Source organism: Biomphalaria glabrata, chromosome 4, assembly GCF_947242115.1.
Source record: "Biomphalaria glabrata chromosome 4, xgBioGlab47.1, whole genome shotgun sequence".
Taxonomy (NCBI): domain Eukaryota; kingdom Metazoa; phylum Mollusca; class Gastropoda; family Planorbidae; genus Biomphalaria; species Biomphalaria glabrata.
The window spans coordinates 8,420,854-8,447,718 of NC_074714.1; the positions used below are offsets into that span (position 1 = coordinate 8,420,854).

The 26,865-nt window shown below is 39.4% G+C and overlaps 1 protein-coding gene across 4 annotated transcripts in view; it reads right to left on the bottom strand.

Annotated features, from left to right (window-relative positions):
• The window catches only part of LOC106062824 (E3 ubiquitin-protein ligase PDZRN3-like), a 211,580-nt gene that overhangs the window by 106,696 nt on the left and 78,019 nt on the right, over window positions 1–26,865 (bottom strand). The gene's annotated exons all lie outside the window — the stretch shown is intronic.

The following is a 26,865-nucleotide window of genomic DNA, read 5'->3' on the forward strand; positions in this document are numbered from 1 at the left end:
CAACACTCCTTCTTTTATATTGTTAATGGGTAACCCCTTTAGGAAGATCTATTGTGAGAGTATATAGGTGTGTTACGTCCTTCAAATGTGGGCATTAACTTTTATAGAATTAATATGTAGATTTATGTAATATAATATTTATATAAATAGCAATGGAAATCGCAAAACGGCTAGAAAATATGATAAAATATAATGTTTTGAAAATTAAAAAAAAAGTTTATGGAGAAGACAGATGAGTTAAAAATTTAAATATCATTTATTTTTTTGGAATATTGGTCTCTTATTAATACTTATTCTGCTTATAGAAGATTGTTGATGTTCCAATTTAACCCCGCCTTCTCTATCATAAACCAAATATATTTACTACAATTTTCGAGAAGGTTTGATTCCTCCATTCCTTTTGTGTTCAGTAGGCCTACCTTATACAATTCTTTTTTTCTTCAGAATGAAAAAAAAAACGACAAAAAAGGTTTCATACACTCATTATTAAACACACACACACACATATTAAAAAAACAACAAACAAAAAAAAAACCACTCGTCTCCCTAACTTTCAAAACTGCCAATGAAATTTAACTATCTTCATTTCCCTTATATATATTATTATTTTTATTACTGTTCTTATTATTATGATGGTTTTAACAGAAATGTGTCTACCAAAGTTTTTGGAAGGCCTCTAAAATATAATCCCCAGACTTCCATTTGAACACCTTTGTGTTTCCATACCCTTTAGTCCAGTGTGTAGCCTTCAGATTCACTACGTAACTTTTACGACTAAGTTTAAATTACATCTACCTGCAAGAAATCCTCTCATTTAAGTGAGAGTGTGTGCGCCCCTCCCCGCCCATCCCATTTTAAGAGTACGACCCCTCCCTTTTCCACAAGCAGAGGGCGATTGCGATTATATTTATCACCAACACTCCCCGACATAATAAAAATATTTTATAATACTTTTTAATCCTAAGTATTTACATTAGTAACTAAATATTTACACAATTTGCATAATCATCAATTTAAACAAACTCACCAGTCAACCTTAGGGGTTGGTGATGGACGGAAGCAATGAGCGGAGAATCATCTCTACCTCCCCTCCTCTGAATGCTGTGATGTCTATATTATATAATGACTCAGGAGTCATTTTTTTCCACACATTCTCATGATTGTCATTTTCCCCATTTTGTCAGCTTTTCTTTAGTTAGAATCGTTATAGTTGCTATTTTTTTTATAACGTCACCGATAGCCCATAGCCTAAGGATAACATATACGTTAACATTTTAAAACTACTTTCAAAATTAAGGTCGCTAATTAAAGAGTGCCTGATTATCCGGTGCCTAATTTTCCGCCTTGTCAAAAAGTGCCTAATTATCCGGTGCCTAAATTTCCGGGTGCCTAATTATCCGGGTGCCTAAATTTCCGGGTGCCTAAATATCCGGGTGCCTAAATTTCCGGGTGCCTAAATATCCGGTGCCTAAATATCCGTAAATACGCGGTGCCTAAATATCCGGTGCCTAAATTTCCTAAATTCCACGTGGAGGAGTGGACTAGTAGGAACTTGTAATTTACTAAGTAACAATTATTGTTTGACCACTTGGGGCTTGCATTAAGGCGTGGTCTTGTTCAAAAGGGGTGGTGCTTTGTATTTCTTAGATTATATATATATATATATATGTTAAAAAAAAAACCCACACACAACCTCGGTACTATTAGACGAGCTGAGGCCGAGGGTAGATGTTGAGACACAGTAGATAATAAAAATAAAAAAAGGGGGTGGGAGGGAGGTCGAATAAAAGTTTTTTGTCTTCTGTTCCAGACAAAGAAGAAATGAGATGGACAGATACGTGCACCTCAGTGACCCCCCCCCCCCCCCGACCTGCCTGGCTCATACCTCCATGTCGGCTGAATCCCAAGTGAAATAGTTTCCCCCACGGTCTTCTCCTTGTGCATGCGCTTCATCTTTTCCTCTTTGTGGTCGTAGCCGTGAGCGTCACTGGATACTTATCTACATGTAATACACTCTCACCCACAATGTTATCTTATAAGAGATACACCCCCCCCCAAACTAATCCTTACTCGATTATCATTTCTAGCCCCCCATCCCGCCCTCTTTCTCCTCACCCTTTTATTTTATTTCTTCCTTGTACATTTGTTTGTCACATGTTTTCTGGCAAGACAATAATGTGTAAATACTGGCTTATAACAAGCAATAGAAAATGGAATGTGAAATATTCACATAATAAAAACTAAATTAACAGCTATTTAGAGTTTTATTGTTGTTTTATTTTTATAAACGTACAATTTCAACATGTGAAAAACAAATCTGAAATTTGAAACTCAAAGACGATGTTTTGGAATACAAAAAAAACAAGCGATAGAAAAAGAATACTTTTTAAAAACAAAGTTTATCTAAGGGAAATAAACGCAAAGTTCTGCCAGTTTGTCTGTAACTTACAGGGTTTAGCTTCCTTTCTGATTTATAAAACAAATGAATTAATTAGTACTAAATGGTGAATTAAGTGTTACATTTTTTTATTGACTTTTACATTGTTACCGACTATGAATAATTGTGCAAATTTCAACTTGATTCGAGAATGGGAGTTTAGATATATATCGACATCTCATTAAGTAGCATTTATTTCCCTTATTTCGAAATCAAACAAAATAATTAATCCTCAACAATTACTTTACTAATTGTTTAATTTTTTAAAAATTGATTTATGTCTTGTCAGGTTCAATGAATGATTCCTTAAAGTTTTAACTTGACCCGAGAATGGGAAATGGGAGAAAAAAAAACATGTTCAATCTTTTGACAAAACAGACGAACAGAGAGACAGACAGAGAGACAGACAGAGAGACAGACAGAGAGACAGACAGAGAGACAGACAGAGAGACAGACAGAGTGAGTTGATTTAAGCTTTTTAAAAAAAAAAAAAAAAAAAAAAACACCTCTGTGTTTGATAATGAGTAGGAAGCAGAAAATAAAAGCAGAGAATTGAGTCACTCACCCAAGACTTTATAGACTATCTGAGCTTGTATCATTTTTTGATCACCCTCTTATGTTGTATCTCTGACCCATATCTGTATCTCTACAGTGTTTGCATGTTTTTTTCATGCGTTGCATGATGGGATCATTCAGTATCATTTCTAGAAGAATCCCACCATCCATCTCATTGGTTGTAAGTCTCGTGCACGATTCCTATCACGGCCCTCGTCAAGGCTCGCGCTACATTCCAAATATCAGTCATTCATTTTTTTTTTTTTCAAATCCACCCCTGCCCTCAATTTTCATTTTCCCCGCTTCTGATTCTAACCCTAAAAATGAATCGTAGACATGCTCTCAACGTTCATAGTTTCTGTGTGTTTGAGTACACGCATATGTATATAATATACAAGTTAGAGTGCGCGTGAGCAAATTAGTGTCTCAGTGCTCATTTTAACTGTTGACAAGTAGTTGAGGGATAAACTAGTCTTCATACACGCCCCCCCCCCACCCCCACTTTCCCAAGAGCACTTGGTAACAGCCAAATACAAGCAAGTGCATACAATTTAAATGTCCCACGATCTGCCGTGAACCTTGTCTGCATGTCACGGGACAGGAAAAAACATGTCGGACATACAGGAGATAGGATGATGGCTAGTACGTCTGACCCAGCACAGTCAGCCACCTTGACGCAGTCAGCCACATTGAGTCAGTCAGCCACATTGAGTCAAAACGAGGCAGTCAGCCACATTGAGTCAGTCAGCCACATTGAGTCAAAACGAGGCAGTCAGCCACATTGAGTCAGTCAGCCACATTGAGTCAAAACGAGGCAGTCAGCCACATTGAGTCAAAACGAGGCAGTCAGCCTAATTGACACAGTCGCGATGAGTCAAAACGAGGCAGCCAACCAAATTGACACATTCGCGATGAGTCAAAACGAGGCAGCCAGCCATATTGACACAGTCGCTATGAGTCAAAACGAGGAATATTCAGAATCAATCATGTAATTAATTTAAATGACTAAAAATTTATCCAAATACTTGCAATGCCATATAAGTTAGCTGTCCAGAAAGGATAAACAATTTGTTCTATAAACGGACTTATCTTTATGATTGCAATCCTTTTGTGTAGTGCAGTTTTCATGCTTATCCCATTATCAGTGCGATATGGTCCAATCACTTTTGTGGACCAAAAGAGGGGTGGGTGAGAGTAGAGGTGTTCAAGAACTTATAAAAGTAGAACAATTGATAGTTATTTGAAAATAGTTAGCGAACGACATAATTCTCTGCACAAGTATTGTCCCTTTAGCTTTGTACATTTCTATATTAAAAAAAAAAAGACTAATTGATTAAATAACGGGCTAATTTTTGGATGGATTCGTGTTTTGTCTTCGACACTGAATAATTGTCGAAAGTTTCAACTTGATCCGAGACTGGGAAGTGGAAGAAGTAAAAAAAAAAAGATTCCACCCAGACAGACAAACGGACGGACGGCATGAGTTAATAGAAAATGAGTAAAATAAATAAGAAGCTATAACTGTGCGAAATACATTTTGTATAGATTTGTGTAGCATGCATCTGTACATGTGTGTGTGTATATATAGAGAGAGACGAAAGAGTGACATTGGGAATGTAGGTATATGTATATTAAAAGAGCCCTCCACAAGCACAACATTATTCACGGACCGCTGTACGGCCTATCCATTCCTGTATGCACTGAAAGCCCTCAGCTACTTATGCCAACACCACATCCATCATCCCAGACATTCACACACACACACATTCTACCCCACGGATCCATTTCTCCCTGTTCTCCAGCTTGTTTCTCCGCCCCTGACACCTCCACCTGATCAGTTTTTCAAATATGACTTTCTCTGACACATACTCAGGTCTAACGAGATCTCCTTCCTCAGAAACGCCCCGGCCCCCCTCCCCCTCCTTGTCCGCCATCTTACGCCCTAAACAATGGATCTCCAGGAGAGAAGACCAAGAAAGAAAAAAAAAAGTCCCGTAGAATTAATTTCCGCAGGAAACAATAGAAGGCAATGTGCTAAGTTTACTGGTGTATATATACCCCCCGCCCCCCTGTCTACACGCCCTTGCATCTGGTCCCCCACGTATTTACACCTGCACTAAACATCGCGTGGTGTTTTCTCTTTCCCTCAGTCCCCCCCCCCCCCCCCGCCCCCTTCCTCCAACACATGAAAGACAGACATACAGGTGAACACTAACATGAGAGGTTTCAAAAGGCTGTTTGGTCTTCATGCAGCTTCAGTGCTGGCAATATTTTGCGGCTGCTGTAGTGGACGAGGTCTGCAGTTGAAAGTGGGTGGACGTTTTGTCCTTGGGACTTGGGTGGACGTTTTGTCCTTGGGACGTGGGTGGACGTCTTGTCCTTGGGACTTGGGTGGACGTCTTGTCCTTGGGACTTGGGTGGACGTTTTGTCCTTGGGACTTGGGTGGACGTTTGACTTGGGTGGACGTTTTGTCCTTGGGACGTGGGTGGACGTTTTGTCCTTGGGACATGGGTTGACCACAAGCGGTAAAGTTCAGTGCCCGTAAGTCCTATCGCAAGAGGTTATCCATGGCAACCACACATTTTAAACTCAGAGTAACAATACAACACAATTAAGTTGAACAGTTAATCCAAATACTTCCTAGAAGGTGACCCATCGCGAACTTTGACCCAGGTCTCCGACACTCCCCCCTCCCCACTATATCACAAAATAAAATATCCATTTGCTACATATTGAGTATCAAAAAGTTTATTCAAGCACTCTCCTCAAACATTTTGCAAATATCCGCCCTTGATATAACTTGCACTCGTGAATGTGGCACACAGAGGGCAGCCTATTTGTTGGCCTCGTATTATGGCATGCACCGAGCTCCACGCGTGGCGGTAAACATGTAGACTTTCTATGCTACGATGTTCACTTCTGCTACAGACTTCCAAAGGGAAACGAAGGTCCGATTTGTAAGGGGGGGGGGAGAAGCACTCAGAAAATTTGACCAGACGTTTTCGTAACTATATAAAATACAGATAGTGTCGTGTGTGTGTGTGTGAGAGAGAGAGAGAGAGTGTGTGTGTGTATTACTGCGTGTGGTCAAATATCTTGGCCAAGTCTGGCTTTGGACTCGTGCTTACTTGTTAGAGTTTGGAGTTTTGGTAAATATCACATCAGTACTGACGAAGCTGTGTACTTTACTTTAAGTCTAGGTGTTTTTGATCTAGTCTAGCTGGTTGTTACATTTGTTTAGTTTATTTATTTGTTTCATTTGTAACAATTAAAAGAGATCATTGTTTTACGCTGTTGACTAAAGATGAAAAAAAAAAAAAGATTTACTGCTGATTGGCAACTGTATAGAAAAATACATTAAACATACATATAGGCGACCCTGCAAGACAAAAAGTAAAAAAAACAAACAAAAAGCAGACTTATGAGCCTCGTTCTGTTTTAGTTTGGTCCAGCAGAGAGTCCTATATGTAAGTCTGTTGTTTGGTTTTTTCTACGATTTATTATTTGCATTATAGAGTGCAACATTAAGACACTAGGTAGGAATAATAGATTTAATATAGCACGGTGAAAGATCAATTCTGGGTACTTTCTGGGTATTTTTTAAATTCTAGTTAGTTGTAAGGAAACTAGTTAGGCAGCGCTGAGTCACATGGACACATACGACGTATGCCTAACTCGTGATGTCTACCTCTAGCAGACGGCAGAATATCTACCAACGGCTCAAAACAAAAATGTTCAAGCGAGTGAGGAAGTGAAGTGTGTGTGTGTGTGTGTAAGGTGGTGAAGGGGGGGGGGAGGAGAAATAAGAGAAGGGGGAAACGTCAATGTGGATCTGATAATTAACGAAGACGTAGGGCGCCAGTGTTTACACATGTGGGGCGCATAAGTGTGCTTTTAATAAGTCTCATTGTTGCCCTACCTCTGGAGAAACGCTCGTTAGCCAAACGTGACATTTGGGAGCGACATTGAGAGAGAGACAGAGAGAGAGAGACAGAAAGAGAGAGAGAGAGAGAACAAGAGAGAGGAGAGAGAGAGAGAGAGACTGTATGAAAAAAAAAAAGAACTGTGGATGTGGTGAATGGAATTAACAATTTAAAATATTATTCGTGAGAATGTCAAATATAATACTTCGAAAAAAAAGTAATATTCACTGCGGCAACAATACTACGATCATGAGGAATAGCGTACGCTGCATCGCTGCTAGCGTAACATTCCACCCCCCCCCCCCTGAAACCAAAATTAAAACAGTGATTCACAGTAAACAATAACATCCTATGTTGATTCCGTGGTCTCCCCCTCTATGAAATTCTCCCTTGGCCTGCGCTCGGTAGGTGGAGATCTAGTGTTGTACCTCTCGAGCGCTGTGCGAGGTTCCCTCGTGCAGGCAGTTCTACCGTTTCGGTAAACACCCGCCTCATTAACACAAGTCACGACTTCGTCATCGCATTACATTATTCCTATAACTGGCTGGCTGTGGTTGGTCAAGCGTGAAATTCCTACTGACCACAAGGTGCAGCTCAACCCATGCAAGTGGAAGTAGGTCTGTTTGTAGCCCCGTGGGCAGAGTGAATGCCACATGACACTGGCATTTAGCGTTCAGCTCTAACAGAATTCATGGGTAACCATAAGAGCTAGCTCCATGCAAGTGGAAGTAGGTCAATTTGTAGCCCCGTGGGCAGAGTGAATGCCACATGACACTGGCATTTAGCGTTCAGCTCTAACAGAATTCATGGGTAACCATAAGAGCTAGCTCCATGCAAGTGGAAGTAGGTCTATTTGTAGCCCCATGGGCAGAGTGAATGCCACATGACACTGGCATTTAGCGTTCAGCTCTAACAGAACTCATGGGTAACCATAAGAGCTAGCTCCATGCAAGTGGAAGTAGGTCAATTTGTAGCCCCATGGGCAGAGTGAATGCCACATGACACTGGCATTTAGCATTCAGCTCTAACAGAACTCATGGGTAACCATAAGAGCTAGCTCCATGCAAGTGGAAGTAGGTCAATTATGTAGCCCCATGGGCAGAGTGAATGCCACATGACACTGGCATTTAGCGTTCAGCTCTAACAGAACTCATGGGTAACCATAAGAGCTAGCTCCATGCAAGTGGAAGTAGGTCAATTATGTAGCCCCATGGACAGAGTGAATGCCACATGACACTGGCATTTAGCGTTCAGCTCTAACAGAACTCATGGGTAACTATAAGAGCTAGCTCCATGCAAGTGGAAGTAGGTCTATTTGTAGCCCCATGGGCAGAGTGAATGTCACATGACACTGGCATTTAGCGTTCAGCTCTAACAGAACTCATGGGTAACCATAAGAGCTAGCTCCATGCAAGTGGAAGTAGGTCTATTTGTAGCCCCCATGGGCAGAGTGAATGTCACATGACACTGGCATTTAGCGTTCAGCTCTAACAGAACTCATGGGTAACCATAAGAGCTAGCTAGAGGCAACTATATGTTCTTTTGTTTGACTTTAGAAGCGTCCAAATTTTAAAAGTCGATAATATGTCTTTTTTTTTTTTGTTGATTACCGGGTACTGAATGTATATTTTTTCCCCTGTATTTTATCATCGAAGACTTGCAAATTATAATTTATCATAATAAAACCTTTGTTATACAAACATTTGGAATACAATGATTGCGCATCAGGGATGTTTGACTGAACTCCAAGATATTATATGTCGGTCAATTCAAATATGGTGTAAAAATGATTGCTATTCAATGAAGCAAAAAATAAATAAATAAAAAGACTTTAAAAAACACAACAACAACAAAGCTTATCTTAAGGGGAAGAAATCCGTCCTTAAAACTATATCTACCAATAGTGTACAAGTTATCTTCCTTATTAGATATGAAACAAAATAATGAATTACCAATAATTAATTGACTAATTGAGTATTTTTATTTAATTATTTATGTTTTGTTAGGTACAATAAATAATTGTTTAAAGTATCAACTTGATGGGATACTGAGTGAGGGAAAAATAGCGTTAACAATGATTTCAGGGGAGTAAACGCAACAAATTTAGCCACATCCGTGAATACTGAAGCATTAGTTTCCCTTGTTGCTATTAAACAACATAATGAATTACCAGTAATTAATTGCTAATTGGTTACTTTTTTTTTTATTGATTCATGTCTTGTCTATGCCAATGAATAATTGTGCGAAGTTTCAGCTTGATCCGAGAAAGGGTGTGAGAGAAATAACACGTACACATTTTTTCACCAGACAGAGTGAGTTGATATAAGCTTTGCACAAAATTAAATAAAAAGCCTGGAAAATAAGTGCCGCCATTACTGGTGGGAAAATCACACAGTAACGAAAGATGAAATCTGAAACCGATTCCAATATCTGCATCAAGCTGTATAATTTCTAGTTAACCCCCAAGTTTATAAACTCAGAGAAACTTAACTTTAATCCACTCTATAGGCTAGAAATACTTTACAAAAACAAACACACACATTAGTTGGGTTTCTGTGTTAATTCCCCCAGCCCAAAATTCCCTGGCAAGTGTAGCGAGCAACGTCTGAAGTCATGGAAGGAATCCCGGCCTCACGTGTAATCTCGAGATTAAGTAAAATACGAGCGACAGGGTGAGAGCTAAAAATATGAGCACTACCTACCATAGCGCATAGCTTGGCTAATCTGGGTTGAGCGCAAATTGCCATACTGTCGGTGTGCTAATGAACTTTAGAGCAGATAGTGTCAGAGACCACTATCTCCTTATTAACACTGCAATATAGGTTCTGACAGGTTGCGGTTAGGTTGTCGTGGCCTTACAGAATTGTGTCAATCTTTGATGGCCAACTTCCAATAAAACACTGGAACAAATTTCTAGGTTTTAGAATTAGATTCGATTTGAAAAGTGTCTTAGTATCAGAAGTCGATTGGGTAAAGGGGTTAATGTAAAGTGGTTTGTGTAAAGTGGTTTATGTAAAGTGGTTTATGTAAAGTGGTTTATGTAAAGTGGTTTATGTAAAGTGGTTTATGTAAAGTGGTTTATGTAACGTGGTCTATGTAAAGTGATCTATGTAAAGTGGTCTATGTAAAGGGGTCTATGTAAAGAGGTTTATGTAAAGTGGTCTATGTAAAGGGGTCTATGTAAAGTTGTCTATGTAAAGTTGTCTATGTAAAGTGGTCTATGTAAAGGGGTCTATGTAAAGAGGTTTATGTAAAGTGGTCTATGTAAAGTGGTCTATGTAAAGTGGTCTATGTAAAGTGGTCTATGTAAAGTGGTCTATGTAAAGGGGTCTATGTAAAGTGGTCTATGTAAAGTGGTCTATGTAAAGGGGTCTATATAAAGAGGTTTATGTAAAGTGGTTAATGTAAAAGGGTTTATGTAACGCGGTCTATGTAAAGTGCTCTATGAAAAATGATTAATGTAAAGTGGTTTATGTAAAGTGGTTTATGTAAAGTGGTTAATGTAAAGTGATTTGGCGTTGGACTGGAACCATTACTCTCTTACACCATAACACGCAACCACTGGGCGCATTGTCTTTTACCTGTGCTAAAATTTTTTGGTCTTTGAAGAGAATGTTTTAAAAACAAAACTTTCACATTTTTTCACCTCTGGCTGACTCACGTTGTAACGTTATTTTTAGTTTGTTTGTTTTGATTGGAACTAGATTGTTGCTGGATCAAACATTGCATAACCCACAGTTTCACATTGAGCCTGTTGGCGGGAAAATGGACGACCTTGAAGCAGATTTATCTTATAAATCAAGCAAGTCGTCTTCTATTAATGTCTTCCATTTGTCGTCCATAAATGTGTCTACTTTTATTTAGCTAATTACAAATACATTAATGCCAAAGAAAAATTCACATGTGGCCAATTATACGATTCCTATTTATTAATTTGCCGACTAATGCCACCAATTAGCTAAGTATTATAAATTTTATAAAAAAAAGGGGGGGGGGCAAGCTAAATCTTACTTCCCAAACAAAATTTGACTAAAATATGAGTTTGAAATCTTGAAAATGACAGAATCCCAGACAAACTCATGTTTCCAGATTTCACAAGATCTCATTTAAAAGTGTTTCAATCACTCTGATGTAAAGAAAGGCGGATAGAATCGCGTGGAAGTGTCTTCTTCCAATGAACGTTGCGAGTCGATCCTATTCTAAACGCCTTTAACGAGAACGGTTTACTAACCCGGATGTAGAACAACAATGCAAACAAAGCAGTTTTTGTTTTCTCACATGAAAAAAAAAAAAAAGATTGCCGCCTTGCAACTCTCGCTCTAGTGAATGGGGGGGGGGGGGGCGAGACCCGCCAGTTGAAAAACACTTTTCTATAAAGTTTGATTCTCATCAGAGACTTAATTTAAAGCGCGAGGTGGAGAGATGAAAAAAAGATTTAAAAAAAAATATAAGTCAAACTTGAAATGAAACTAGCAGATCAATTCAATAAAATGCACAGACTAGAAATCTATTTCTGTCGAGAATACAGTGTCTTCTCTCGTGGGAGGAGAGAAAGCGTCTAAAAAACCGAGGCTAAGACGATAAATTAGGAGGGGAAAACTTCCAGGAGCTGTACTTCCATCATCCAAAGCTTCCTTGTGCACAGCCACATAACTGACATTTTTTCTCTCACCTCTGGCTACATATCTCAGACGGTATGTTGTCCGTTAGGTAATGTTATACATACATATACGCTATATATACAACACATAAAGGAGAGGTTCTAAACTTTTCATTAATTGACCCTTTTAGAAAATGACCACCTATTCCAGATACATTAACAAAAGATAGGGTCAAAAGAAGCGCTTCTTGAACTTTTATTCAGTCATGACATTTAGATTGAGGAACTTTTGACATAAAGTCAAGACAGACATCCTTATACGTGTCAGTTGGAACACAGAAGAATCTAAAAAAAAAAGAAATGTTAGGACTAACTAGGAAAGAAAATGATAACTAGTTAACTAAGAATCAATCCTGATGTGACAGTCATAAGACAAGATTATGTCTTAAAATCTCAGTGGTCACACGAGGAGAATGGTTTGAAGTGGATTTCTGCCCTCGTTCTGTCCTCCTCCTCTACCCAAAGTCTCTTACAGTTTAACTCTTTGCTTTACTTCTGACTTGACAGTTTCTTGATTCTGTTTCAACCTTTTTTTTTTGTGTTCTCTAATCGTTTCGTAACAGAAACACGCCGCCATCTTGAATGTTTCTCTTTCTGCTGTTCAAGGTGGCGCTGGGGAGACGATATGTGTTCAGGTGTTGGTGGGGAGCACCTTTAGCTCGCCTTCACCTGGTCTCCTCCCGGTTTTTTTTTCCTCTCCTTTTATTTTTGCTAAACTTATATCAACTTTGTCTGTCTGTCTGTCTGGTCAAAAGTTTGCACACGTTATTTTCCCCCCACACCTCATCTCTTAATTAAAAGGTTTTTTTTTTTGTTTTTCTCATTTTCTTACTTCTTTTTCTGTCTCTTTTGTCTCTTTACTTTTCTTATCACCTTTACTTTTGTATAGATCTCTACAGACCTACTGTTGTACCTTATCTGATAACGTTACACGGTGGCTCTTTCATCAGCTAATTCTATCGTGTTTACAGACAAATTCACAAAAATCATAATAAAAAAGTTTTATCTTGTACAGTGTTTCTACCACAGTTTCATCTGATATTGTCAAGCAGCAGGGCAAGAGTTAAAAACAACAACAGCGACAATGAGGCAACATAGACATTCAAGTACAGAAAAAGAACACAGAAAAAAACTTACAAACTGTCACACGCCACGATAAAAGGTTTTACTTCCGTTAAGCCTTTCATTTTTTTTTTATTGTAGGGGGGGGGGGGTTGAATTCTGCATGTGTGTGTATGTGTATGTATGTATGTGTGTGTATGTGTATGTATGTGTGTGTGTGATGGGTGTTCACGTAACCAAATGTACTGGCTAGCGAAACTTTTCATCTTTTTTTTTTTCCTTTCTTTTTTTCGGTCTGTAATTTCATTTCATCTGTTTCTTCATACTGTGAGCAGGCAGCTCTAAGTTGGCAACATGCCGAGACAAAGACCCCCACGCTTCCATTCAGGAATATCAAACATAGACTACATATCTAGAGAACACGCACAGGAACAACAGACTACAGACAAACACACGCAACCACAAAAAAATGAGGCGCTGTGGTTGAGCGGTACAAGCGATTGGCTTCTGACCCGGGGCCTCGTGTTCGAATCCTGAGATTTTTAATTTCGGGATTTTTGTGCGCCTCTGAGTCCACCCATCTCTCGAATCGTACCATGATACACGTTTTGCAAAACGGGAAAAGAGAGTGGAAGTGTTTAGACTTGTTTTAAGATTGTTAAATCAATATTAACTAGAAATACTTTTACTATATTATGGTATACCTAGAGTAGGAACAATAATCTATCACCAAATATAGGTAAGTACAAACAATGTTTCAGGTGTGATCTATGGGCCAAGTGGAGACAAGGTCATCTGTTTCTGTGGACAACGGCTAAGGAGGAAGTCATGTGACCATGACACATTTTACTTTCTCTAGGATTACCTTGCTACTTAGCAACCAATTTAATAATAATAAAAAAAATGTTTAATAAAATCTACACTCTACGCTGATTAATATCCCTATCTATCAGATTAATGTCCCTATCTATCTGATTGATGCCCCTCTCTATCTGATTGATGTCCCTCTCTATCTGATAAATGTCCCTATCTATCTGATTGATGTCCATATCTGATTGATGTCTATATCTGATTAATGTTCCTATCTATCTGATTGATGTACCTCTCTATCTGATTAATGTTCCTATCTATCTGATTGATGTACCTCTCTATCTGATTAATGTTCCTATCTATCTGATTGATGTACCTTTCTATCTGATTAATGTCCCTGTCTATCTGATTAATCCGCTAACTCTTACATTTTCTCTAGATGTTGCCATTAAATTAACCTTAATCCTGCTCCTAACCTGGTAAGATTAAACTAATCACGACATTCACTGATGTTTGTATTGTCAATATGGGAAGCACACGTAGAGTGTTCATTTGTTTAGCAGACTTATAACATGGCGGGGTATGGTCACAAAAATCCTTGAGAACCACTGTAGAAAAATTTTTAAAATACAAAACGTGACTTTTAAAAAAGTCTTTTTTTTTTTTTTTTTTTTGTCAAGAATTTTGTTTTTAAGTTGTGTTACTACCTGGCAAGTGGACGGAACACGATAACCTGGTACCTGAAGTCTGCTTTATCTTCTGACTGCGTGGTGAGCACGACGGAGGAAAAGAATGAGTGTGTCTGTGTGAGAGATGTGTGTGTCTGTGTGTGAGAGATGTGTTGGTACAGAGAGACTGGAACTTGTACAAGTGTGTACTGGAGTTGGCATGATGGACTTTACTAGACAAACGCTACAAAAAAAGTGTACAAGGACAGGCCAAAGTTTTACATCAAATTAATCTTACGTTTGAGTTTATATATCCCAATGTGTCTCAATGTTTTTGCTGTTTTTTTATCAGTAAGTCCCTTCCCGAGCCCTACCACTGAATTCTTAAAATGTATATATATTTTTGTTCATCACCAATCTCGTGTCTCGTTAAAAGGACATAATAACAATGTATTTAATAGCATCAGTGAGTCTCAAAGCACAGGCAACGAATATGTTTCTTACAAGGAGTCTAAAAGCAACGGCCAGGAATGTGCCTCTTACAGCGAGTCTCAAAGCAACGGCGAGGAATGTGCTTCTTACAGCGAGTCTCAAAGCAACGGCGAGGAATGTGCTTCTTACAGCGAGTCTCAAAGCAACGGCGAGGAATGTGCCTCTTACAGCGAGTCTCAAAGCAACGGCGAGGAATGTGCTTCTTACAGCGAGTCTCAAAGCAACGGCCAGGAATGTGCTTCTTACAGCGAGTCTCAAAGCAACGGCGAGGAATGTGCTTCTTACAGCGAGTCTCAAAGCAACGGCGAGGAATGTGCTTCTTACAGCGAGTCTCAAAGCAACGGCGAGGAATGTGCTTCTTACAGCGAGTCTCAAAGCAACGGCGAGGAATGTGCTTCTTACAGCGAGTCTCAAAGCAACGGCGAGGAATGTGCTTCTTACAGCGAGTCTCAAAGCAACGGCAACGAATGTGCCTCTTACAGCGAGTCTCAAAGAAACGGCAACGAATGTGCCTCTTACAGCGAGTCTCAAAGCAACGGCGAGGAATGTGCTTCTTACAGCGAGTCTCAAAGCAACGGCGAGGAATGTGCTTCTTACAGCGAGTCTCAAAGCAACGGCGAGGAATGTGCTTCTTACAGCGAGTCTCAAAGCAACGGCGAGGAATGTGCTTCTTACAGCGAGTCTCAAAGCAACGGCGAGGAATGTGCTTCTTACAGCGAGTCTCAAAGCAACGGCGAGGAATGTGCTTCTTACAGCGAGTCTCAAAGCAACGGCGAGGAATGTGCTTCTTACAGCGAGTCTCAAAGCAACGGCGAGGAATGTGCTTCTTACAGCGAGTCTCAAAGCAACGGCGAGGAATGTGCTTCTTACAGCGAGTCTCAAAGCAACGGCGAGGAATGTGCTTCTTACAGCGAGTCTCAAAGCAACGGCGAGGAATGTGCTTCTTACAGCGAGTCTCAAAGCAACGGCGAGGAATGTGCTTCTTACAGCGAGTCTCAAAGCAACGGCGAGGAATGTGCTTCTTACAGCGAGTCTCAAAGCAACGGCGAGGAATGTGCTTCTTACAGCGAGTCTCAAAGCAACGGCGAGGAATGTGCTTCTTACAGCGAGTCTCAAAGCAACGGCAACGAATGTGCCTCTTAATGTCTCTGTTCTCACTTCACGAGAGAATGGAGAGCTACTCCTGCTACGTAGCCGCAGGCTTGCGTAATACATCTTGACGACGTAAACATATCGTGTGTATGTGTCTGCGCCTGTACATACGAGTGTATGAAAGATTAATGTAGCTTGCAGACCAACACGGGAACATACTATTAAAGGACAAGAGTTGTACCTATCAGGTTATCACAGTCTGGCTGCATTGCAAGGTGAACTTTCCCACGCTCAAATACATAAATAAATCATACAATGTATTGTGGCGATCTCTAATAATTTGTGTAAGCACGGGACTTTGCGCTGTTTCTATTGAACTAACAATTACAGCTTTCTTGAAACACACACACACGCAAAATATCTAATCTTCCGAAAAAAATAGGCTTGAAAGCTAAGGGCTTTTTTCTTGGCATTCTATCAAATTGAACACGTTAAATATGGCTTATCGTATGTGGAAGATGAAGATGATACACACACTACATATCACACACATTGATATCGAATATTCTAAACACAAACTTTATCGCGCCGGTACATTAACTATTTACCTATTCTTCCAAGTGTTTTCTTCTAACTACAAAAAGACCCAACTACTCGCGGTAGTCACATGACGAGGCCAAGAAAATGGAGGGCGATAACTGTGATGGATAGAGTGCAAGTTATCATGAAGATAAATACAAGCGTCGATAAATGGCGTACACTTTAAATAAAGGGGAAGAAATTTTTGAGAGCCTTTCATCTTTTGGCAGCCAGAGTGACGTATCTTGAGCCCCAGGTAGGACGGGACGAGATCTGTACCTTAAGAGAAAGGCAGGTGCTGCGCGTGCGTGGGTATATTACTTGGATCGGGTTGTGCTGCAGGGTCCTCTCGGAGATCTTGGGTGGTGTATAAAGTTGAAGAGGCGACCCCCTCCCCCACAAACGTGCTAACCCTCACCTCTCTTTACTTACCTAAGTCCCTCACCTACCTTCTCCCTTATGGCTTCACGTGTTTCCAAATAAACAGTTGGTTGTGAGTATCTTCATGAGGTTTCTATAAGAGTACCCAATATGTGTGTGTGTTTATGAGAGTGAGTGGGTGAGTATGTGAGACTGAGTGTGTGTGTGTGTGTGTGTGTGAGACTGAGCGCGTGTGTATGACTGCATCCTCCCACTGTTGTTCGCATGTGGTGCTAGTGTGTGCTAATCGTGTATTGTTTACACTGACACGCTGCTCAATGTACAACATCAGGGGTGTAGGCACAATGGGGGCCCTCCGGACAAGAAACGGATCTGGACTGTGTACTAGCTGGGATTCATGCCCTATTCAACTAGAGGCAATCGAGCCCAGATTCTGACAGGGGCAAATGCCAAAGGCAGACGTCAGTTTATACATTATGTGTTACATTTCTAACAGCACGCGAGATCGCGGCGAGAATAATCTCATTATTTTAAGATATTTTATATATATAATAATAATAATTTTATTATAAAGCGCTGTTAATAAACAAAATGTAGGCTCAAGGCGCTGTAAGAACTAAAATGGCAAACTAATCGAAAAAAAGTTTTAAACAGGTATGTCTTAATGTTCTTCTTGAAAGTAGTGTAGCATGTTGTCTGTCTGAGATCAATGGGGAGTGAGTTCTTTATATATGAATTTAAATCATGTGAAAATAAGAAATCAAACTTTTTGGTGTATTCGGTGGAAACAATACCAAAGTGTTGCTAAGCGAAGTATTGTAATAAACCAAATATTAATTGTTGTTCAATCTTCAGGTCGAAAAAACCAACTTGTAAGCTCTATTGCTTGTCGCAAAAAGAAATTTATATTTTTACAAAGTTGGCAACAGTGATCTTTCAACATGGCGTTTCCTCACATCGTTCATTTAGTCTATTTATTACAAAATCTCTACGAAATCTTCCAATTTTAATTTTCTTACATCTTTCTTGAGCTTTCATTATATCGCCGCCACATTTTCTACATCCATTTCTCTTCTTTTTTCCTTCTTGCTGAGTTTTTTTTTAAAGAACGTAAACGGGATCTTTAAAAAATCGCAGTGTAAACAAAGAGCAGATTACTCTGATTTATTTTTAGAGTGTGAATCCCCAAATTTGTGGTTTAAAACTGGACTGGGTCTAGTTAAATATAAGAAAATCGTATTATTTATAGTACAACTATTTTATAATACAGGTATAACTCTTGTGGTCTACAATTTTTAGACTAGTTGGCATAACTCGAAGTATGATCTTTGTGCTTAGGGCTCTACAGCCAAAAGAAGTACTTTGAGATGAACCATAGTCGTCTTCAACAACTGTCTAGATTCTAAATGACAACATCTGGTGTCAGAAGTAACAGAAGGAGGGGAGGTGGTGCTTAACAATTCTGACTGGTAGACACTTTAGTCGTCAGATTGAATACTCCATTGTAAAATGTTTGTTTGTAAAATGTTTGTAAAATGTTTCGGATGTTCCTTCAGAGTTGAAGAGAATCTACTTCCTTGTCCTACACCTTCCCCGGCAGGATGAAGGGGGATGGCAACGGGCAGGGTATGAACCCGGGACCATCGAGACGTCCGAACGAGCGCATACCGCACGACCAGGCAACCGTCCATTTTCGCTAATACCTGGTGGAATATAAATGACAATCTTGAAGTTTACAAAATCACAACTTAAAAAAAAAAGAAAGAATCATGTGTTATAACAAAGTTATAACGTGGAAATGTTTGAAATACACGCCTTAATGTAAAGTTAATAAAGCACAATGATTCTCAAAAGTTGGTTCCTGGGAATCATCAGCTGCTGTATTTGTGAGACGTTTTCTAACAGAATTGAACAAAAAATACAACTGCCAAATGTAAGTTGCCTTAGCACAGAGCATATAATATGGTAAATGGGGAATAATTAAATATAGTCTGTTTTGATGTCTTTAGTAAAGTTCCCCTTTCCGACCATGCGTTCTATGATGCAAAGGTCATCTGTTTCTGTTTATGTGACTCACGGTTAATGAGGGTGTGATGTGGCCAGCACAACGACCAACAGCATTTAATTTTCACCTATTAATGTCAGATACCCATTGGAGCTGGGTGAATTCAAAGGCGCCCTTTAGATCCTACTATAAAAAATCCCACTCAGCCACCGCACCTTCTCAGTGTCTATATGGGGCCCTCAATCGCTAGCCTCGGTCAATAACAATAATCAAATCTTAACTGAGCAAAATGCATTTTTGGAAATACCCTTTCTTTTTTTTTTCCTTTAATGACTTCAGATGTGTACCATTGAACATAGAGAAACATACTTCTTTCATTATTCACTACTACCAAACAGACCAACAGACAGACAAAATGCCACCAGTAGTTGTTTTTTTTTCTTTCCAAAACACGCTTATCTTTACATTTCATAGCCAGGTATGCGGCGTCACACACACACACACACACACTAGCGCGCGCGCACACACACACACCAGCACTAGTAATTAATAGCGGGATTATACATTAAGACTTACTGTGTAAGACAGCAGGAGGGGAAAGCGAGAGCTTAATCTGAGATGTTCACCCCGAGGGATCTGAGTAATTAATCTTGTAGAGCCAGGAGATAGTAGAGATAGAAGATTGCAATTTATTGCTGAGTCAACGAGAGTCACCTCAACACAAACAAATTACAATCAAGTCAGATACGAATCGCTAATAATGATTCACATAATAATTCAGAATAGCAGAAAAAAAAGTGTATAAAATTTAAAGGGTAGTGTGATTTAAAAAAAAAGACAAATGTATAATTCAATGTTATAAATTGTGTTGCCCATGCCACGACCCGCAAGCCATATCCGGCACGTTACGCGGTGTTGCACGGCCCCTTTTTGGCATTGGACTCGCTGACCTTTAGAAATGATACACCCCCGGTCACATTCACGTAACAAATGTGTGGTGGCCAGTCAGCCGGAAAAGGCTGGCCATCACTGTAGAAATAAATCAGCAAACGTACAGAGTGAAATAAACTCATAATGTCATTGGCGTGTGTCAAAGTCTTCAACGACATCGATTTGTGTCGAAAAAAAATGCATACAGAATTATTTTTTTTGTTTTACATAGAAACCAAGCAAGTTAATTGACTTTTTGTTTTTGTTTTTCTGTAATAAGACTTGAATTCGTTATTGTGATTACACAGACAAAAGCCATCATTTTATCAAAGTCTAAACCATGGAACGGAAAAACGATCGTCTCAAACGTAAATGGGGGGCAATTTCTCCCGTCTCTCTCTGCTGGTTAGCCAAGGTACACATTAACTAGACAAATGGTTCATTCTACCTTCCCCACGCCACTGCACCGTGCCTGCTCAGCAGCATACCCTCACCTACCCCTGTCTCCTCTGTTGGCGTGAAAACGGGGAGATTTCAAAGGCGATATATATAAACACACGAGGAGAGTGCGAGGGCCTTTCAAACAAAAAAAAAAAGGTGAAAATCGCATTCCTCTCGTCCCGCGGCCTGTTACACTAATGGGATTAGGTTAATTAACCAAAAAGGAACCCGCTGAGCCCCGGGTGAAAGGAGCAACTATTCTTTCCCTGGATCGTTATTGTAGTTTTATTAATGGGAGATTAAGCCGTTATAAAAATATCACCTTGTGATGGCGAAAAGAACATCAACAACAATGAAGTCGAATTCTATGGAAATTCCCGAAAATCCTGGACGGTTTTGTAGAGCTAAGTAGACAATTATATAGGTCGGTGAATACTTTCAATACTGCATTTACTTAAAGGCTTTTTAACACTTGATAAAGAAGAACATGGCCAAAGTGTTGGAGAAGATTGTCAGTGATGGACCGAAGGATAAAAAAAAAAACATGTTTGGACCCTGGTCACGATAAAAACGTGTCACGGTTCATTGATTTATTTCTTTTATTTCTAATGTTTTAACTGTGCAACGTGTTGAGAAAATGTAAAGGGATAGAAAAAAAATGGGGGGGGGGGGGGGTTATAATGTTACCTTGTTTTAAAGGGAAAGGGCATCTTATCCTTTAGATCAGTGATGCCCAACCTAATTCGACCAGCGGGCCATTTTTATTTCCGACACTCGTGTCTCGGGCCACATGAACGAAAACGTAGGTCTACAAAAACGATATTGACCTGAAACCCGTAGATCCTGTGCGTCATTAATTAATGGGATATTTGAAATGTATCTTTTTTTCCCCGAGTCAGAAGATGGCTTAATTTCTCTACTTAAAATATCAGCAACATTGTAGCTAGCTTTACAACGGAGTCATTTTGTTTGGTAAATATACTCATCAATCCTCCTATTTCTAGGCTTATTTTAACAATCTTTTATTGGCGGCTCAAACCAAGAATGCCTTCATATTTGTTTCATAATGTCGTTTATATGTTGTTATTTTTCTTTAAATAGCCACACTTTCTTTATAATACAAATATGTTGAGGGCCCTAAGCCCCTAACGTAAGTAAAGATAAATTTTTACATTTTTTTTGGAAAAAGCGGGGATTTTCAACACTTTGTGCCGACATTTCGGTGGGCAGGATGGACTCACGTCGATCTGGCCCGCGGGCCGTACTTTGGGCATCACTGCTTTAGATTACAGACGTTACTTCAGAACAGAAAATAATTACGTCCAACGCATTTCAGGTGTCATCTAGTCATGCAATGTTAATCAATGACTCTGCTAAGTCGTTGGTTTTCCTGGCTGATTCAGACAACCCATTCTCTAATGGCATTAAGAAAGAGAGAGAGAGCACTTGTATGAATTTGTTCTAGCGTATGGAATAAGAAATATGCTTCCATCTTTGTGTCTTTCTGAGTATATCATTAGGTTTTGTTTTGGTTTAGTGTTTTATGTATTATAGCTACTCTACTTTTTAGTCTTCTGTCCTGAAGAATGGTCTGGGTTTCGGATACAGCTACCTTATAGGAAAAAGGTTTTATAAATCTGTTAAAAGAACATTCTTTAGGTTAAAGGCGAGTTAAAAAAGAAAGATAGTCCGATTTTTGTATGAAATAGTCCACAGCCCCTGCGGTTTCTTGGCGCTGTAACTCTCCACTTAACTAGCTCGACATTCCCTCGTGCAGTCTGTGTACAGCACTGGACTCATATCTACAGCTATCAGCCAACATAAACAATACTGCGAGCACATTTGTAGACACGGAACTGCTTTAAAATATTGGGAACTGCAATGATGCTTCTTGATATGACAGAAATGTCAGCATTGAGATGTGTTTTATATATTAAGGATGATTACTGCTCACACTAAGATTTCTTAGATAGTATAATGATGGTTTACACTTTGGCTTATTAACATTATCGTACAGCCAATTCATTATCTTAGATGTTGAATCAACCCACTAGCATCACCCTAAGTCTAGGATATATATTATAAAGGGTTTAAAATAAATACAAGAACAGGTAAAAGTGATTTAATGGATGAGTAAGAGACAGAGAGGACTGATAAGAGCACACAAGCTGGCATGCATAAAAGTGCTGTGTACGCTTTGGGTTAAGTCTATATACAAGTGCAGAAATAGTGCAGTGTACGCTTTGAGTTTAGTCTGTATACGAGTACAGAAATGGTGCAGTGTACGCTTGGAGTTAAGTCTGTATACAAGTACAGAAGTAGTGCAGTGTACGGTTTGGGTGAAGTCTGTAACAGACAAAGAAAACAGGCTGACATTCTCGACAGCCAGGGTCCAGTTGAAAGGCTAGCTAGTTGTCCATTTAGCTCCTAGTTAGCCCAGACAACAGTTTGTAAGCAACGTAGAAGGCTCACCTACTGGTCGAGACTCATTACCTGCGTACACCTGGCTCAGGCTAGAAGTGTAGGCGCCCACAGGGCATCCTCCTCCCTAGTTTATTCCTCCCCTTTCCAACATTTCTTTAAAACATCTTTCAGTCTCTCCACTCAGCTCTTCCATCTGTTCCCCTCACCCGCCCCTCTATTCCCCCCCCCCCCGCCTGTTTCTAAAACCTCCTTTTCTATATTTTTTTTATACCTGAATTCAACTCGAACTGAGGCTCGGCGGCTCCCAGCTGATGGCCTGGGGGGAAATGACAGGTAGATTCCACACAACGTGAAATGCTCCCAGCATCAAAGACCGCACTAGGCCTAGAACACTCGAAGAATCCTCGGTGAGTCGCTACACCCACAGAACGGCACTCGCGGAGTTGGGTTAAACTAAGACGTCTGTACCAGCTGACCATCGCTTGCTTGGTCCCGGTTTTTTTCACTTTGGCCTCAGTATAGAGTAGACTTGTTAAACTATAGAATATACTAGTCTATCTTTAATAATTAAGATTTGTGTCTGTCAGTCTGTCACACTAGCACAGTCTTAATTACAAGGCCTTACTTCAACTGTGATGTTATAATCTTAGGCAAACAAAAGCATACATAACACTTATATTTATCTTCGTAGATGTCTAAACAGTAACAATTACATCATAGAACACTAAAAATATTTCGAAATCCACTAGCTCTAGTGACCAATGGAGCCTCATCAAGAAAGCCTGTTCAATCTCGGTATTCGCCCTTACACAATGTCTTGTCCAGACACAGCCCAGCCGGCACGTCATCAAACGTTACATCTAGCTAGACAGAACCAAATATCAATTTAGTGACTAACGCGATAAAGCCAGCGGCCGTCTGCCGCCCAAATAAAATACAGCTTTCCTTATACGATTGTACATTCAGATAACTAATTGGTCATTTACTGGACAAAAAGAATGATTTACGATAGCGCTGCCACTTATCGAGGTGGACTGGATGGGAGAGCTTTAGTAAATACAAGGGAGACAAAAAACAGAGGCTAGACTGCATTTCTCTTGAGCTATTTGCGGTCCAAAACCCATACGAGAGCTTAAAAGGTTTCCGATTTTAGCTTCAGATAAGAAATCTCGCACCTCCTCGGGAAAGAAAATAAACTCAGAACTGGAGCTGCAAATCGAGGGCTAATTTTAAAGGGATAAAAAAAAAACTAAGCGAAGGGAAGAACACTAAAGACTCCCAAGTGATAAACTGGTCTGTGATGGAGGGCAACCAAAGTAGCGTACCTAAACAAAAAGCGAATAGTGCAAGGGTCGAGGCCAGAAAGGAAGAACTGGAAGACTTGTAAACAGATCGCCCTTGTAACATTGCCTTGCACTCCCCAGCTGGTAGGATTTCTTTCTTTCATCTCCAGTGGCGTGGCTATGGTGGGGGAGGGGGAGAATTTGAAAATCCCCCACGGGCCCTACTTGAGTGGGGCCCGAAATGATTTTTTTTTACATTGAATATTAAATATTTCACAAAATGCAGAGTCCGTCAAAGAGGTCAAACCCCCCTGGGCCCCCAAATGATGGCAAATTTCTTGCTACGCCCCTGTTAATCTTTCTCATTGTTTATTGATATTTTATACTTTTTAATGATTTCCACCTTCACTCTATAGCTTGCCCATTATAATATTAAAGTTTGTTATAAAAAAACAACAAAACAACAATTGTGTAGCTAATAGCAGACCTACTAAACGTAGAATGAGTAAGAACAACTAATGCACAAAGTGATGGGTACTAAGAGGTTTGCACATAATAACAACAACAAAACGCAACTGATCCAAACACTCCCTGAACCAAAGCAATTAGCAATACATTTTGTTTTCTCCACATAGTCCCTATTCTGGATCATATTAATTAATGAAACTACACTGTAAGGTGCTGTAGCAGGAATTGTTTTTTGTTTTTTTTTAAATTTCCTCACATTTAAAAAGTGAATTTTTATAGTTTAAAAAATAACACCTATCACTGGGTCAGACAATGAATACGAACACAACATAACTGTAACCAGACACAATGTCATACACTTTTTAAAATTAGCAATCACACGAATATACGTATGAAGATGTCATCCTTGCTTTGAACCAATCAAACTTATTGTCCATGATCAAATCTTCTATCTTTTAGAACTACACATTTCACTATCATTCCCCGTTTCTCTTTGACCAGCCCTCGCCTTCCGCTCATCTCTTGCTGAAATCTCCGCGGACCATCCTTCTACCATCCACGCTTAAACAAAAAAAAAGTGACTCACTGGTACAAGTGGATTACAAATGACTTAGTTTTTCCCAGTTAAAATATTGGCTTCCACGGATTGTCTGTATGCGGGCGAACCGCCAATAAATTCAATCTATTGGACCATCTGAGTGTTTCCAGATTCTAACACGTGACAGCCGATTCCATTGATTCATTTTTTTACAACTACATGACCCCCCCCCCCCCCCTCCACCTTTCCCCATCTCAAATGTTAGTCTGGCTACTGCATGTCCCAATCAAATATTCCGAAAACAAATTATATACAGTTCACCTCTACATCTTCGGGGCATAAAAAGTGTTGTCTTTTTGTTGTTTGAAATACAATTTTACCCTTAACAATTTAAACTCATTTTTTTTCTATTCCCATCATTCACCAGTAAAGATAACGAGATATCTAAAAATAACATCGGGAAAACCCAATCACTATTTCAAAATGTAGGCATTAATATTCGGCTACTGTCAGAGAAACAAAGTCCAAATAACCCTTATTAACGCTCCTTCAACGTCTGGCGATTTTTCTTTCTTTGTAAGCCACTCCCATCTGTCTGTTCTAGGTTTAAAAAGTGCCCCATAAATTGACGTTTTGAGGCCAAGATGCGCCTCTGCTTTCCCTTCCTCGTTTCGACTGACGGAATTCCTGGTCGGACAGGTCTGCGAGACTCCAGACTGCTGATTATCTCATAAAATTGACCGCCGTGGTCAGTTTGTACCTGTACCAGGTGTGTCAGACGTCCGCCATCCCATAAATTGGCCATAATGGGCTCAGGTCGGAATTTCTTTGAAGTGACTATCTTTTCTCGGACGCCCACGGTGGCCATGTTTTGCATCCAGTCCGAGGGAAAGATGATTAGCACATGCAATTCACAAATGACCATAGGAATGAAATTCACCTGACTTGACCTCTCCTAACCTATATATTTATGCACTAGATTGAAAGCCAGTGACAACCTGATATACTACTGTAGAGCATTGAGGGCTGTAATCAGTGAAATAGATTGGCTGAAAACAAAGAGAGACTAACTCTTCTAGTGACTTAAAATGACAACCACTACAAAAACGTAAATAGATTCCATCCACTAGATTTCACTAGAATATAATTCTGGACATTTTTAGCGACCCCCGAAAGGGGAAAAGACGCTATTAGTTTTGTGTGAAATGTCTGTCCGTCCGTCCGTCCGTCCCGTTTAGATCTCGTAAAGTAGAAAAGATAGTGAAAATCCGACATCATAATATTTTAGTTCATTCAAAGTTCTGATTGAGTTTGTATTTCGACACAAACTGTGTTTGTAGCCTTGTTTATTTTGGGGTGGGGGTGGGGGAATGGGAGGGTTGTTTTGTTTTGCGACGATTTCGAACGTTATATAAGACCCCCAAAGCTGTGTTTACACTGCAAAGCACAGCCCGGTGAGTTTTATGAAGACGATAGAACATTAGCTCTAAAAAAAAAATCCTTTTAAAAATGACAAACAAAGCCGCACTTACAACTATATCTCTCAATAATGTAGATTTTGTTCCATTATTCGATATCTAACAAAATTATTAATTACAAATAACTAATTGACAACTAATTATTATTTTATTATTTTTTACAATTGATTCATGTTTTGTTAGGCACAATAAATAAATGTTCTAAGTTTCAACTTGATCCGAGAATGGGTTTGGGAGAAATATTGTGTTTCAATTACCTTAGGGGACGAAACCCTACATATTTATCCATATCTGTGAATACTGAAGGATTAATTTCCCTTGGTGGCATCAAACAAAATAATTAATTACCAGTAATTAATTGACTAATTGTTTTTTTTTAATTGATTCCTGTCTTGTCTATGCCAATGAATAATTGTGCATAGCTTCAACTTGATCTGAGATTGGGTGTGGGAGAAATAACGTGTTCAAACTTTGTTTTCTACCAGACAGACAAGAGTGATTTGATATAAGCTTTGTAAAAACTCAACTAAAATTAAAATTATTTAGGTCCATATTATATTGTTACATGTCATAATACAACAAACATGAGCGTAACGATGACGCAATGAAGAGGAAAGATGAAAATGCATTAAAATAAA